A 15,395-nucleotide genomic window follows, 5' to 3' on the forward strand; every position below is an offset into this window, starting at 1 on the left:
ATAGTTCTGGAAGTCCTAGCCACAGCAATCAGAGAAGAAAAAGAAATAAAAGGAATAAAAATTGGAAAAGAAGAAGTAAAACTGTCACTGTTTGCAGATGACATGATACTATACATAGAGAATCCTAAAACTGCCACCAGAAAACTGCTAGAGCTAATTAATGAATATGGTAAAGTTGTAGGATACAAAATTAATGCACAGAAATCTCTTGCATTCCTATACACTAATGATGAAAAAATCTGAAAGAGAAATTATGGAAACACTCCCATTTACCATTGCAACAAAAAGAATAAAATACCTAGGAATAAACCTACCTAGGGAGACAAAAGACCTGTATGCAGAAAACTATAAGGCACTGAGGAAATAAATTAAAGATGATACCAACAGATGGAGAGATATACCATGTTCTTGGATTGGAAGAATCAACATTGTGAAAATGAGTATACTACCCAAAGCAATCTACAGATTCAATGCAATCCCTATCAAATTACCAATGGCATTTTTTACGGAGCTAGAACAAATCATCTTAAAATTTGTATGGAGACACAAAAGACCCCGAATAGCCAAAGCAGTCTTGAGGCAAAAAAATGGAGCTGGAGGAATCAGACTCCCTGACTTCAGACTATACTACAAAGCTACAGTAATCAAGACAATATGGTACTGACACAAAAACAGAAACATAGATCCATGGAACAAGATAGAAAGCCCAGAGATAAACCCACGCACCTATGGTCAACTAATCTATGACAAAGGAGGCAAAGATATACAATGGAGAAAAGACAGTCTCTTCAATAAGTGGTGCTGGGAAAACTGGACAGCTACATGTAAAAGAATGAAATTAGAATACTCCCTAACACCATACACAAAAATAAACTCAAAATGGATTAGAGACCTAAATATAAGACTGGACACTATAAAACTCTTAGAGGAAAACATAGGAAGAACACTCTTTGACATAAATCACAGCAAGATCTTTTTTGATCCACCTCCTAGAGTAATGGAAATAAAAACAAAAATAAACAAATGGGACCTAATGAAACTTCAAAGCTTTTGCACAGCAAAGGAAACCATAAACAAGACCAAAAGACAACCCTCAGAATGGGAGAAAATATTTGCAAATGAATCAACGGACAAAGGATTAATCTCCAAAATATATAAACAGCTCATTCAGCTCAATATTAAAGAAACAAACACCCCAATCCAAAAATGGGCAGAAGACCTAAATAGACATTTCTCCAAAGAAGACATACAGACGGCCACGAAGCACATGAAAAGATGCTCAACATCACTAATTATTAGAGAAATGCAAATCAAAACCACAATGAGGTATCACCTCACTCCTGTTAGAATGGGCATCATCAGAAAATCTACAAACAACAAATGCTGGAGAGGGTGTGGAGAAAAGGGAACCCTCTTGCACTGTTGGTGGGAATGTAAATTGATACAGCCACTATGGAGAACAATATGGAGGTTCCTTAAAAAACTAAAAATAGAATTACCATATGACCCAGCAATCCCACTACTGGGCATATACCCAGAGAAAACCGTAATTCAAAAAGACACATGCACCCGAATGTTCATTGCAGCACTATTTACAATAGCCAGGTCATGGAAGCAACCTAAATGCCCATCAACAGACGAATGGATAAAGAAGTAGTGGTACATATATACAATGGAATATTACTCAGCCATAAAAAGGAACGAAATTGAGTCATTTGTTGAGAAGTGGATGGATCTAGAGACTGTCATACAGAGTGAAGTAAGTCAGAAAGAGAAAAACAAATATCGTATATTAATGCATGTACGTGGAACCTAGAAAAATGGTACAGATGAGCCAGTTTGCAGGGCAGAAGTTGAGACACAGATGTAGAGAATGGACATATGGACACCAAGGGGGAAAAACTGCGGTGGGGTGGGGATGGTGGTGTGCTGAATTGGGCGATTGGGATTGACATGTATACACTGATGTGTATAAAATTGATGCCTAATAAGAACCTGCAGTATAAAAAAACAAACAAAAAGACTAATACTAAACTTTCATTGGGTTATTTGTATGGAAATATGTTAATATAAATGTTTCAGACATTACATGAAATTTCTAAAAATCTTATATTTGTATTTGTATGGAAATATGTATGGAAATATGTTAATATAAATGTTTCAGACATTATATGAAATTTCTAAAAATCTTATATTTGTATTTGTATGGAAATATGTTAATATAAATGTTTCAGACATTACATGAAATTTCTAAAAATCTTATATGTTCTGGTATAATGTTATAAGTAATAATCCTAGTTATTACTTTAAAATGTATATCTCAGAACTAACTAATTTTCTTGTCAACTGCATTATTATGAACTTTCATCAAATCTTTAACAGTGGTCATTTTTAAGTCTTTTGTCGTTTACAGACAGTTCTGGGTGTACTCTGATGCTTTTGCAAATATGTTCCTATAAAAGGCTTTCATCTTCAAGAAATTCATGGAAAAGACTCTGACAAGTACAGGTTTCTGGTAACTGACTGTACTGCTGCACTGAATGAATAAGCATTTTCAGAACTCTAATGATAAACTGATGAACTCATAAAAGTGCTAACAAAAGATCAAGATGAAAAAAAAAATCAATTACATGGGACTGAGTGAACTGATGAGGATGAGTATAATTTTTGTGACTTACTGGCTGAATTAAAAAAAAAAAATCCCACAAGGACTCAGAGGCAAAGAATATACAAATCAATTTTCACTGCAAAGTGAAGGAGCTGTTACAGTGGAGGATTACTGGACTGAATGTCAATATTATGACATAGTATGAGTGTGTTTCATGTTTGGTAATTGCAATCATTGTTGCTTTTGTTGTGGTCATCCATGTACAATGCTTGGTGTCAGTCTATTTATCTCTTGTAAAAATAAAATACAGTGTGTGTGTGTGAAAAAAAAAAAAAGAAAACAAAGTAAACAAAAGCACTACATTACATGGTTGGCTATTTGAATCAATGTCTTAGCCCTCTGATAAAATTCCGTCATTTAACCAAAGTGTTATTCATAGTTTTACTCAAGGAACTCTTTCCTTTTCATAACAACCTTGACTAAGGCAAACAAATAAAGAATCATGATATAGAAATTCCTAAGAATCTTTAGGGGCCTTCTGTCATCCAAGACAGGGGTTAGTTTCACTAGCTAACATAAGTAGCTCAGCCTTACCAACACATGCCCTCAATCACAATTTAAACTCATTCGTTGCTTCAAAAATAATTCTACTGAATTATTGTTCTTGCAGGGGCAAAATAGCAAACAGCTGTGAAAAAATAATTGCATTCCTTTCAGAGTTTCAGACTTACTCTTGTCTTTGATCTTAAATGATCAAACCCTTGAAGAGGACACGTGCAAATATTTTAGACTTAATATAATTAATACCCAGTTTCATCTTAAGAGAGAAGAGGAAGTTAATGGATAACATTCTATATAATTATTTTATAGTTTTGAAAATTAATGAAATAGCCAAGCAATTCTTCTTGAAACTATTGTTACATGACAAGACAGTATTACACCAATAGGCTAATTTTGATTATAAAATCTTATAAAAATTTTAGAACTGGTTTCTGATCTCAGAAGACAGGATTTTGTCTCTTCTACACTATTTGATTATTTATTCATATCATCTTGGTTCTTTCAAGGTAAAGGTGAAAGAGGTCAAGTTACTCTGGTTAACACAGATGATGAAATATTCTAGGTTTACACTGTCGAATGAGAAAAAAAATAAATGAACGTCTTAGCAGGTCTCATGAAGAATTCAAACATGTTTCAGGGTACAAGAGTAACTTTACTGTCACTATGACACAGCATGTGTATCTTGGTTGTTTCCCCCCGTCCACTTCCTACTGAAGATTACTGTCATATACTCCAAACAAACCTCCTCCATGAGCTCGACTGTGGCCCTTAGTCATTTTCCAATACAAGGCATATCTGTTGGATATTATTTTCAGACCCTGCAGATGGCTACTTTACAGATAATTGCCTTTGGTTCATGCCCTGATTTCTTCTCTGATAATCTACAAACCTGAGGTGTGACATTCGTATACTGAAAGGTATAGTGGCCTATATATAGGGAACTGTCAATAGCCAATTTGCTGTCACATGTGCTTTATACTTAAGTTGTGAATTGTCTTATACCATTATAGTCTTCGAGTGATAAACAGTCACTGAGAGAATACTCTGATGATCTGCTGATCTGTGATGGATGCACTGAATATAAAAACAGAGTCCCCAAATAACTCACAAGAATAAAGAAAAAGACACCATAGGGACAAGACTAGATATACAGTAGGGAGAGGGGAAATGCTAATAAAAATATGTACAAGGTAAAAATGTGCCAACTGACTGAGGGAAGTTGCATGGATGAGGAGAGGCCGTCCAGGAAAGTCACAACAGTGATAATATTTAGAGAAACAGGGATGGGTGGGTATGGGTAGGAGCCTGTGGTTGGTGTGAAAAACAATGATCTTACAGATGAGTTCAAGGAAATTCAAAAGGTCTCTACAGCTGGCAAGTAAGATACAGATGAAGAAACTGGAAGATGAATCTGAAATGAGGTGTTGATAAACCTTGTATGCAATATTAAAGGACTATTGAATTTTTGTCTATAGGAATGGGGGATTCTCATGATTTTAAACAGAGGTTCCACAAATATACTGTTTGTCTTCAGTTTAATAACCATCTTACTCATACCTCCATACTTCCTCTCATTAATTACTACTCTCCTTACTGCCCTCTCTACACACAGGGGCATTCTATATCTGAGCCTTTATTCCAATGATGTGCTTTTTCTGAAATTCCCACCCCCCTCTTCTCTTCCAATCCAAGTCGTGTATTTATTTTCAAATCTAACTCAATGGCATAACTTAAATGTCATGATCTTAGCTTACTATCTTTCTTCATGTCCCCCTCATATCTGTTTTATTTTAAGTAATTAATGCATACATACATGAGTACAGTATTGATAATTGTGCCTTGTAACTGGTTGTTTATTAAAATTATATGCAGTGTACTTGTTTATTTGTTTAATTTTCATATGTGTCCGGAACATGTGTCTAGACTTTATAATCAGAATCTTTGATGGAATAACTACAGTATGTTTTGTTCTGTTTTACTGGGGGGTTGTGTTGTTTTGCTTTATAATAAAAGAATCACTATTGATTCTGTTGAAAAATATCAGATTGAGAAGCCATTATGTAAATATTTCCCTCTATATAAACTTACACATCAAAAGCAAAAATCTTTTTTTAAAGACTCTATAGTCTAATTTTCAAGTTTTATACATCTTCTCAGCCTCCTCAGTAAATAGATTATAAACTGCCAAGGATGGAGATCAATTTTTTATATTTCTATAACCCCCACTGAATATTAGATATATCTTAATTTGTCTTAACTTATACTTCATTTTACTTTTTCATTCTGAATAAATACTTCCCTCTATTCGTGCAGTACTCATCAAGTCTTCTGAGGCAGTATTATCTTTAAGGCTGGAAGATTCCTTTGCTTGAGTCTAACCATGTGGGAATTAGGACTAAAAAGAATTCATGTTATAAATGTTGATAATAAAAGTAACAGTTTTGTATAAAAACACATACAGGTTTTCTTAGTAACTGATATACTTTTTTATTTTAAAGTATCTTTAAAAAATCACAATAGTGTATCACTTGAATAAATTTAAAGTTTCTATTTCATGTCTTATCTAAAATTAAAATTTATAAAATGGTACTTAATGTTAATGGTAATTAAACCTTCCCTATTAATTTGATTGCCTACTCCACTGAAAGTAAGGACAAGAGATATCTTCCAGGAAAGTATGAATAGAAAAAGGAAAATTAGTTTTGCTACAATATCTACCATTATTGAATCACAGTTTGAGTTGAGTTGGCAGATGAAGCTGCAAGAAAGTGAGGTTAGAAGCATTCAAAGATTTATTAAAATCTTTTCATTTATAGCAGGGAGCTTATTAAAATTCAGGAGTCTGGGTCTGAACAGCAGAAATTCTGATCTGAATTTTATCAAACCGCTTGAGACAAATGCTATAGTTACAGTCAGCCTCTCCCATTACAAAGTACTTTTTGCTTAAGTATTCTATGCAATTTCTGCCATCAAATTAATTTACTTGCAAACCTGGTAGCCAGGTTAGGTCAAAGCATGGGAAAGAAAATGCTCCTGGTGTTATATTTTTTTAAATTATAATTAGTACCTTATTAAAATAAAGTTGAAATTGAATACTTGAGCTTTTTAAAAATTACTAAATCTTAACATTTTAACACTTATTTCAATATTTTTAACTCTTTCATCTTAAAAAATTTTGCTGTTTATAATGAGACATTCAAATGAATCTTCAAAACAAGTTTTCAAGAATGGGAATAAGTAATAAAGAAAGTAACAAGTTATAACTCGAGTTAAAATTTAGGTGAGATTTTATTCATTGTTTTTAAAAATAAAGGATTTTTATAGAGATATAAGTTTTCTCTCTCTCTCTTGAGAAAATGAGTGCTCATTGATGATGATTATTAAATTAACCTTGTACAAAAGAAACTATTTTTCAATATTGTTGTACAATAATCCGAATCGACACTTCATATACCAAATAACTTTAGAGTACAGCCTGAATATCATACAATTTTGTGGCTTACAGGAAGGAATTATCTTGTATTTCTGACAAAAAAAAAAACTGTTGGCTTGTTTTGCCACTGAGATAATCTTTTTCAAATCAATACCTTTTGAAAACATTTCAGAAACATGAACACAGAGTAAGGAAAGTAATAATAAACTAAAATTTAGTTCCATTACTTTTTAAAAATCTCTCTGAATGTAATATTAGTATAAAGATATAGTAAATATGGCAAGCTTAAACTTCTTTTTTAACTTAATTATATCCTTTGAAGTAGTTCAATCAGAGCAAGGAGAGAAGTTTAATAAGGTGTTTCAATTTTCTCCATAGACCTATTTAATTTTAATTATGTAGTAATGTGCTCAATATCAAGATTTCATTTAATTTAATGAAAATTAAATTTAAAATTATCTTGAAAGAAGCTTTTAACATATGAGATATATGCTATAATAAATACATAAACGTTTTTCTGAAGCTGTCATTTAGAAAATCATTAATTTGCACATGTGAAATTATGGCTATTTCCCTAGCATGACTACTACCCTTTGAACAACAACCATGAAACAATACATTCAAAAAAGAGTTGCTTTGGTGATACATTAAAACTGATATCCTAATACTTAAGGAAATGAGCCTTATATTATACACTTTGTAAGTGTTTCTGTTTCATTTTTCCTTCCAAGAAAATATTAAAGAAGACAAAGGAAATTAATGGACCACTTCAATATTAACTTCCATCTGTGAAGTATGTAAAAAGTTAAATAAACAAAAAAAAATGAATGAAAATTCATTATTCTGTCTGATTTCTCTCGATTAGAGTTTTCATGCTTAGATGTAGTCTAACAGCTAGATGAATAAGTGAATGCACTCTCCTCTCAAACCGATATAAGTACAGTATATAATGTGAACTCTAAAGTGCTAATTTCTGGATTTTAGGCTCAGTGGGTGAACATATGGTGCTTATAAAACAGTTAACTTAATTAATCTCTATGACCACATGATACATCCTCAAGCATGAATAACTTAGCAAACATCTTATTACTACTGTTGAAAAACTGAGTAAGAAAGTGTGCTCTACTGTCAGTTTTCACTAAGAAAAATAAGCTACTACACAAAAAGAAAACAATATGTTAAAAGAGCATACTGGAAACATAAAGAACATCCTGAAAGATGAACGATGTCTAAAATTATTTTTATAACTAGTATGTAAATTTGGGTAATAGGAAAAGGTAACTTTTATGAATTTTATGCTGGATGTACGCTTGTTCATGTTAAAGCAGTGGCTCAGAACCTATGGAGAGAGGTACCAGGGAAGAGAGTTCATTCACTCATTGCTTTACTTAATACATATTATGAACACTTAATACAATTGTGTTGATAAAGACTTGAATTGGGTTGCTCACCTTTACTGTAGAAAACATAAAACCACAGTTTGCCTTAACATTGCCTAGGGGAGGTGCAAAGTCCAGTCATGGAGAAAAGAATTCCTACAGAAACTGAAAGACCTGCAGAAACTGATCTGAAGCTGAGACCAGAAGCACAAGTGGAAATGTCCAAGCAAAGATTAGGGTGTGAAAACTTGTGTGTGTGTGTTTTGTGTGTATGTGTGTGTGTGTGTGTGTGTGTGTGTGAGAAAGAGAGAGAGGTGACTTGAGCTGCAAATTTTAAAAAGTTAGCTATTTTCATTATTGCTGAGGCACAGAATCATACAGTAGGGTGAAAGCTATTGTAATGCAAGTCCAGGAATCCATATGTATATGTGCACCAACTACTCACAGAACAAACAGTATGTCTTTGCACAGCTTATTTTTTTCCAAATGAATATAATAAAATGCAAATGTATTTAAACTGTATTGCTGAAATCAGATTATCTTTATCGTTTTTTTTTCAAATGGACACTGAAAGGTCAATGGCTGTGAAATAGCAACAATCTCTAATTTGGTAAATTTTAAAATGCCCTGAAGTATCAGTAGCCATTGTCCTAGGTTGTCTAAAAACTCCAACAATATCTAACACAATGGTAAAACATACTTTCACACAAATTTGTACCATATTCTATGGGTTAAGTAGTCCAAATATGTGAGACACATTAATGACTGTATGATATCAACATGATTCACAGTATACTATGAAATTCATTTTTATTTTCACAATTATGGACAAAAATACATTTATAAGATTAACTGCAGGGAAGATAAGTAAGAAATGACAATGTGAATAGAGCGTGGTAGTAGAGAGGATGTCTAGAAAAGTGGAAGCCAGTTTAGCAAAATTAGAATAACCATCTTTGGTGACTATAGAAGGTAAAGGACAAATATGTTTCAGATGATTTCAGGCTTTTTAACCTGAGAAACTTGGACCATCAAGATGGGCCTATTTTTAAGAAAGATACTTGCCTGAATTCCTGTCAAATATACAGCAAAGAAGAAAAGAAAAATTCAAATATGCCAATTCCATGAATATGAGGAAAGCTGCAAGAGGCATTTCCATGACAAACTCATCTGTAGCCTAACCCCTGGGAGATGAATTTCAGCATTTCGAACATATAGTTACAAGATACTGAAATAAAAATGTCAATTAAAATCTACTACTATCATGAGCTTCTGTGACAGCCTCATTCCTTCATATTTTATTGTCATTCTTTCCTTTTTCAGTGGACATCTTGGTCTATGATTTACCATGCTACCGGCTTTGCCTACACTTTCTATGGGTTACATGCTGCCTTTTTCAGGACAGCTTCAAAATGAGTAAGTTTCAAACAATAGTTTTGGTGAGAATAAGTTTCTCTGGGTTTTGTTGACACACACTATAATCATCTAAGCAATTTTTAGCCACACTGGGGGAAAAGAGGCACTGGATATCCTGAAAGCCTCCTTCCTACACTGATTGTAATGGGGAAGAGTATGGTGTTCTTTTGCCTTGAAGTTTCGTGTAAGCAGTTGTCAAAAATAAAAAGTTAACTAAATACACTACCATGTGTAAAACAGACAGCTACTGGAAACCTGCTGTGTAGCACAGGGAGCGCAGCTCGGTACTCCGTGATGACCTAGATGGGTGGGATGGGGGATGGGGTGGGAGGGAGGTCCAAGAGCAAGGGGATATAGGTATACATATAGCTGATTCACTTCATCATACAGAAGAAACTAACACAGCATTGTAAAGCAATTTTACTCCAATAAAAAAAAAGCTGACAATTGAGAGTCTTAGAGTGTGTTGAAAGACCCCCTATGAGTCAAGAAGCAAGAACTAATCTGAAAACCACATGCCCACTCCTCACACTCACATTCACTTGTAGAACATCCTTGGAGACCTTACTCACTCACTACCTGACATGCTAAAGTCAGAGGTTATAAAACATGTAATTGTGATTGACATGTGGAAATGTCTGTTGACCTTATTTTTGCAAGGTAATAAATAACCCTATTTAATTGTGTCATCTTGACATATCTGTGGTCTCAGGTTTGCTCAGCAACCAGCACATCTCTGTGCTTGGTGAAGCCAGTAATAAGCAAAATCAGCCCAGATGGAACCAAAGAAGCAGAACTAATTATTTGAGAACTATATTCCTCCCTTTGGTATGATTTTAATCTCTACCTTCTATGCAAAATAAGATTTATTTCAGAGAATAAAATGGATGTGGATTGCTCTGTGATTTGCAGTTTTCAAGTTTGGAGAACATGGTGGTACTTGCATAGCCAAAGATAAACAATTTAGTCCTTTATATTCAGTATTATAAATAAACATTTTTAATATTAGCTATGACCCCAATACCCTTTTAACGACCATTTCAGTTGTTGCAACAAGAATCAAGGGTCATTTCTTCATTAGAAAGGTAATAGTTTTTAAACAGGAGTATGAATGAGCTGGATAAAAAAAGAGGCCAATCGTTGTAATAAGCCAGGCAATTAAAGGGATGATAGTACCATGCTATATCAACTAGATAATTATGAACACAATTTCAGAGCATAAATACTAATAATTGGAAAATTTTTATTTGTGTCATATTTTAATAACTGTGAAAATAAATACCAATGAATTTGGTTATACTCATAAATATACTCATGAAATGCATGTTACTGCTGTCATCTCACAGAAAAACAGAAAAAAATATTTTTAATATCTAATAGGTTAAATATTTTTCAAATTGTCTTGGGATTTTGAGATCATTCTTCTAGAGATTTCCTTTTTCCATTAATTAATAGCAGAGCTACATCTCTCTGTCTCAACTGTATCTTCAGCAGTTTGCAGCATTGAAGTCATAACAGTCCCTGCATTTAACAGGCTGGAGCAACGGTGACATCAATCCCATTTTTCCTTCCAAATATTTACATACTTTTAAAGAAATAAAAAGCAAACAGATCAGGGTTAAAAGGTGGCCATACTGTCTCTGAAGATCTCAGCATTAACAGCAGAGTAGAGTGGCACACCTTCTATTAACTGTGTGCCCTATAAGCCTAAATACACAGGGGGTGTTGATGTCAGTAGGGCTAAGGAGAGCCAGATATTGCATGCTGTAACATTGTCAGATCAGCCAGGTTCTGAGAAGTCAAAAATAAAAAGTTAAAGATATATTCAGTTTTGTTCTCCTATCGCCACTGCAGCTACTACTTTGCGTTTATATAGGCCTTTCTACAGTATCTAGGACAGTTTCATCCCCATCATTAAGCAACACTAGTAGACCTTTGTGACTCTAGTCCACCACCCTCATTTAACTTCTAAAACAGAGTATTTTTAAAAACATTTTCACTGTTTTCATTTTGCTTCTCTGTTGAAGATTTTAGGAGAATATTTTAAGCAGACATAAATAATAATAGGCAATTACAAATTACAACAGTATACACATAGCAAATTATTCTCTTCACTAAACGGTGAAAAGTGAAAACTAGGGCACTTTATTTTGGTGTTATAAAAGTTCTTTAACAACCTAGGGTGTGGAGAAAAGGGGACCCTCTTACACTGTTAGTGAGAATGTAATACAGCCACTATAGAGAACAGTAAGGAAGTTCATTAAAACTCTAAAAATAGAATTAACATATGATCCAGCAATCCCACTCCTGGGCATATACCCAGAGAAAACCATAATTCAAAAAGATACATGCACCCCAATGTTCACTGCAGCACTATTTACAATAGCCAGGACATGGAAGCAACCTAAATGTCCATCAAAGGGGGAATGGATAAAGAAGATGTAGTACATATAAACAATGGAATATTAGCCATAGAAAGGAACAGAATTGTGTCATTTGCAGAGACGTGGATGGACCCAGAGACTGCCATACAGATTGAAATAAGTCAGAAAGAGAAAAACAAAATCATATATTAACGCATACATGTGGAATCTAGAAAAATGGTATAGATGACCTTATTTGCTTATTTCAAAGCAGAAACAGAGACACAAACGTAGAGAGCAAATGTATGGATACCAGGGGGGAAAGGGGGGAGGGGTGGGATGAATTGGGAGATTGGGATTGACATATATACACTATCGATACTCTCTATAAAATACTTAATGAATGAGAACCTACTGTATAGCACAGGGAACTCTACTCAATGCTCTGTGGTGACCTAAATGGGAAGGAAATCCAAAAAAGAGGGGATATATGTATACGTATAGCAGATTCACTTTGCTGTACAGCAGAAACTAACACAACATTGTAAAGCAACTATATACACCAATAAAATTTAATTAAAAACAAAAAACAACCTAGGATGGGCTTCCCTGGTGGCGCAGTGGTTGAGAGTCTGCCTGCTAGTGCAGGGGACGCGGGTTCGAGCCCTGGTCTGGGAGGGTCCCACATGCCGCGGAGCAGCTGGGCCCGTGAGCCACAACTACTGAGCCTGCGCGTCTGGAGCCTGTGCTCCGCAACGGGAGGGGCCGCGATGGTGAGAGGCCCGCGCACCGCGATGAAGAGCGGTCCCCGCACCGCGATGAAGAGTGGCCCCCACTTGCCGCAACTGGAGAAAGCCCTCGCACGAACCGAAGACCCAGCACAGCCAAAAATAAATAAATAAATAAATAAAAATAAAAGTAGCTATAAAAAAAATAAATAAATAAAGCTCTTTAAAAAAAAAAAAAAAAAAACAACCTAGGAATTTGTCCACTTGTGTTACAGTATAATATAGTATGATTAATCCAGTTTCACTCATAAGATTCAGCACAATGTGTCAATTCGCTAAAATATAAAAATGTGACATCAGGCTTCCCTGGTGGTGCAGTGGTTGAGAGTCCGCCTGCCAATGCAGGGGACACGGGTTCGAGCCCTGGTCTGGGAAGATCCCACATGCCGCGGAGCAACTAGGCCCATGAGCCACAACTACTGAGCCTGCGCGTCTGGAGCCTGTGCTCCGCAACTAGAGAGGCCGCGATAGTGAGAGGCCCGCGCACCGTGATGAAGAGTGGCCCCTGCTTGCCACAACTAGAGAAAGCCATCGCACAGAAACGAAGACCCAACACAGCCAAAAATAAATAAATAAATAAATAAATAAAATTAAAAAAAAAAAAATGTGACATCACTGTGTGAAAATGAATGAAGAAAAACCTCATGGAGTCATGAAACCCTGAAGGGGCTCGACCATTTGTCGTATCTTACTTTACATAACCCAGCAGGAAGAAGGAAGATTTTCTCCTCGCTCAGCAACAACACAGTCAATGAGAAACTGCTGCAACTCAATGAGAAGCCACCACAACTCTGAACTCTTGCTCCCCTCTAATGAACTTTTATTCAAAACAGGTAATCCTGACTTCCTCCTTTCCTCTGTACAAGAACACTCTTCTCCTTTGTTCTCCAGACTTGCCTATGGTTCACTATAGTTTGCATGTCCCAAACTGCAATTCCTCTGCTATTCCCAAATAAACTTGATTTTGCTCGCTCAACTGCTTAGTGTTTTGTTTTAAAAGTTGACATTACTTTGTGTCAGAAGCGGGGTCTGAAACAGACAAACCCCTGAGGAACTAATCACCCTGGAAACCAGGTGTGGTACTCACTTGAGCCCCTTTGCTCTCTGCCTCCATGAATCATATTTTTTCCTTTTGATATGGTAAGTATCCTCTTGGATTACAGCTCTCTCCTTTTTGCAAAGCTTTCCAACTTTACTCTGGATCTGTTTTTGTTTTTATGAAGGCATCACCCTTTTGATGAGTACTCATTTGTTTTCTGAATCTCTGGTTTTTAAGTATGGTATCCCAACCTCCTATGTTATCTAAGGAGGGTGTTCCTACTGGGACCCAGGACAGTTTTATATTTAAAAACTGTAGTCCTTCCTCATGCACATTTTTAACTAAATGGACCAAACTAACAAAAGATAATTTAGAACTTCAACCGCCATTATGTGGAACTTTGATCTCCCCAAACCTGTTTTTCACAGAACTGAACTTGAAGACTTTGGCCCTAAAATAAAACAGACTGAATGGAATGCCTATTTCATTTGGTTCCTTGAGGCTTTCAAATGTGTTCAGAATCCAAAATTACCTCTTTACAAAATACTCATTCAAATTGACTGAGGCAAATAAATAACTGAGAAAAGATATAAAGGCATCAGAGGCCTCTTCACGCCCTCTACACTCCCATACCAACTTACTTTTTTCCCTACTGCATCTACCTCTTCTCCTGTGTACTCTCTACTTTCACATTCTAATTCTCTCACCAAACTTTCTTTTTTCTCCAATACCCACCACTTCCTCTCTCAACACATGGGCCCTCCTAAAGTTGACGGGACTCTTAGGAATTATTTCATAAGCTGTTATATTATTCCTTTAAACAGCCAAAGGAAAACTAAAATTAAAAATTAATTTAAAAACTTTGCCAAATTCTGATAAATATCAAAGCTACACTCTACACGTTAAACCTTACTCAGAACCTGCAGATGGGATCCTCAAAAAAACCTGGCAGAAGTCAGAAAAAGGTGAAAATTCTTACTGGAATTAGCTCTTCCAAATCTCTGTCTGTAGTGTACAGTTGAGAGAGAAAAATAAAATTTTATGCTGTCCCTTCCTTTCAAGTCCAGACCCATTGGTTATTGATTCTTTCTCTCCTAGGGATAGCTATTGCTTTATTGATTGTCTCATTTTGTGTCCTAAGTGCTTGGCTTTACTTTCTACCTGCCTAGAACATACAGGTTCCTTCTTTTGGCTATCTTTGGTAGTGACTCTGGATCTTGGGATGGTAATAACCTTTTTTACCCTCTTTGAGGATGACTCTTGAGTCCATGGAGTTAATACTGTCAGAAATATTTCCTGTTTGTCCTGGCTGAAACCTGACAAGATATTGGAAAGGATTTAATAGCTCTATAACCAGAAATTTGGCCCAAAGGGTAGCTAATATTCAGAACTGTAATAGGGAAGAACAAATGTGACTCCATACTGGATCTATTTCTTTTACTTTAAACTTTGTATTCTACTGGTTTTGCTACAAGTTAAAAATGTTGCCTATAGCCTGAAATATACAGGATAGTCAAAATCTCAAGGCTCTGACCTTTAAAGGTATACAATTTTCCATAAATATAGAGATAAAAAAGTTTCAGAACAGAGAATAACGTTTGTCTTTCTGGAAGATTATAGGAACATGGTGACCTGACCTCCGAGGACAGCTGCAAGAACAAAGGATTCCAACACCAAGAAGTCTGCAACAACCAACCACATTTCCTTCCCTTTTAATACGAAAGAAACCTGAATTCTAACTCAGGTAAGATACTTTGGGACACTAGTCCACCATCCTCTCAGTCTGCTGACTTTCCAAATAAAGTCAC

The 15,395-nt window shown here is 35.3% G+C and overlaps 1 long non-coding RNA gene across 1 annotated transcript; it reads right to left on the reverse strand.

Moving 5' to 3' along the window:
• Positions 1 to 2,437: 2,437 nt before the first annotated feature.
• LOC309627688 lies at positions 2,438 to 12,841 on the reverse strand. The gene is made up of 2 exons (XR_014243914.1): positions 12,737 to 12,841; positions 2,438 to 12,354 (listed from the first exon to the last, which is right to left on the reverse strand). It is a non-coding gene; the product is annotated as an uncharacterized lncRNA (long non-coding RNA).
• Between the last annotated feature and the right edge of the window lie 2,554 nt (positions 12,842 to 15,395).

Source organism: Balaenoptera borealis (assembly GCF_965194805.1).
Source record: "Balaenoptera borealis genome assembly, chromosome: 4".
Classification (NCBI taxonomy): Eukaryota; Metazoa; Chordata; class Mammalia; order Artiodactyla; family Balaenopteridae; genus Balaenoptera; species Balaenoptera borealis.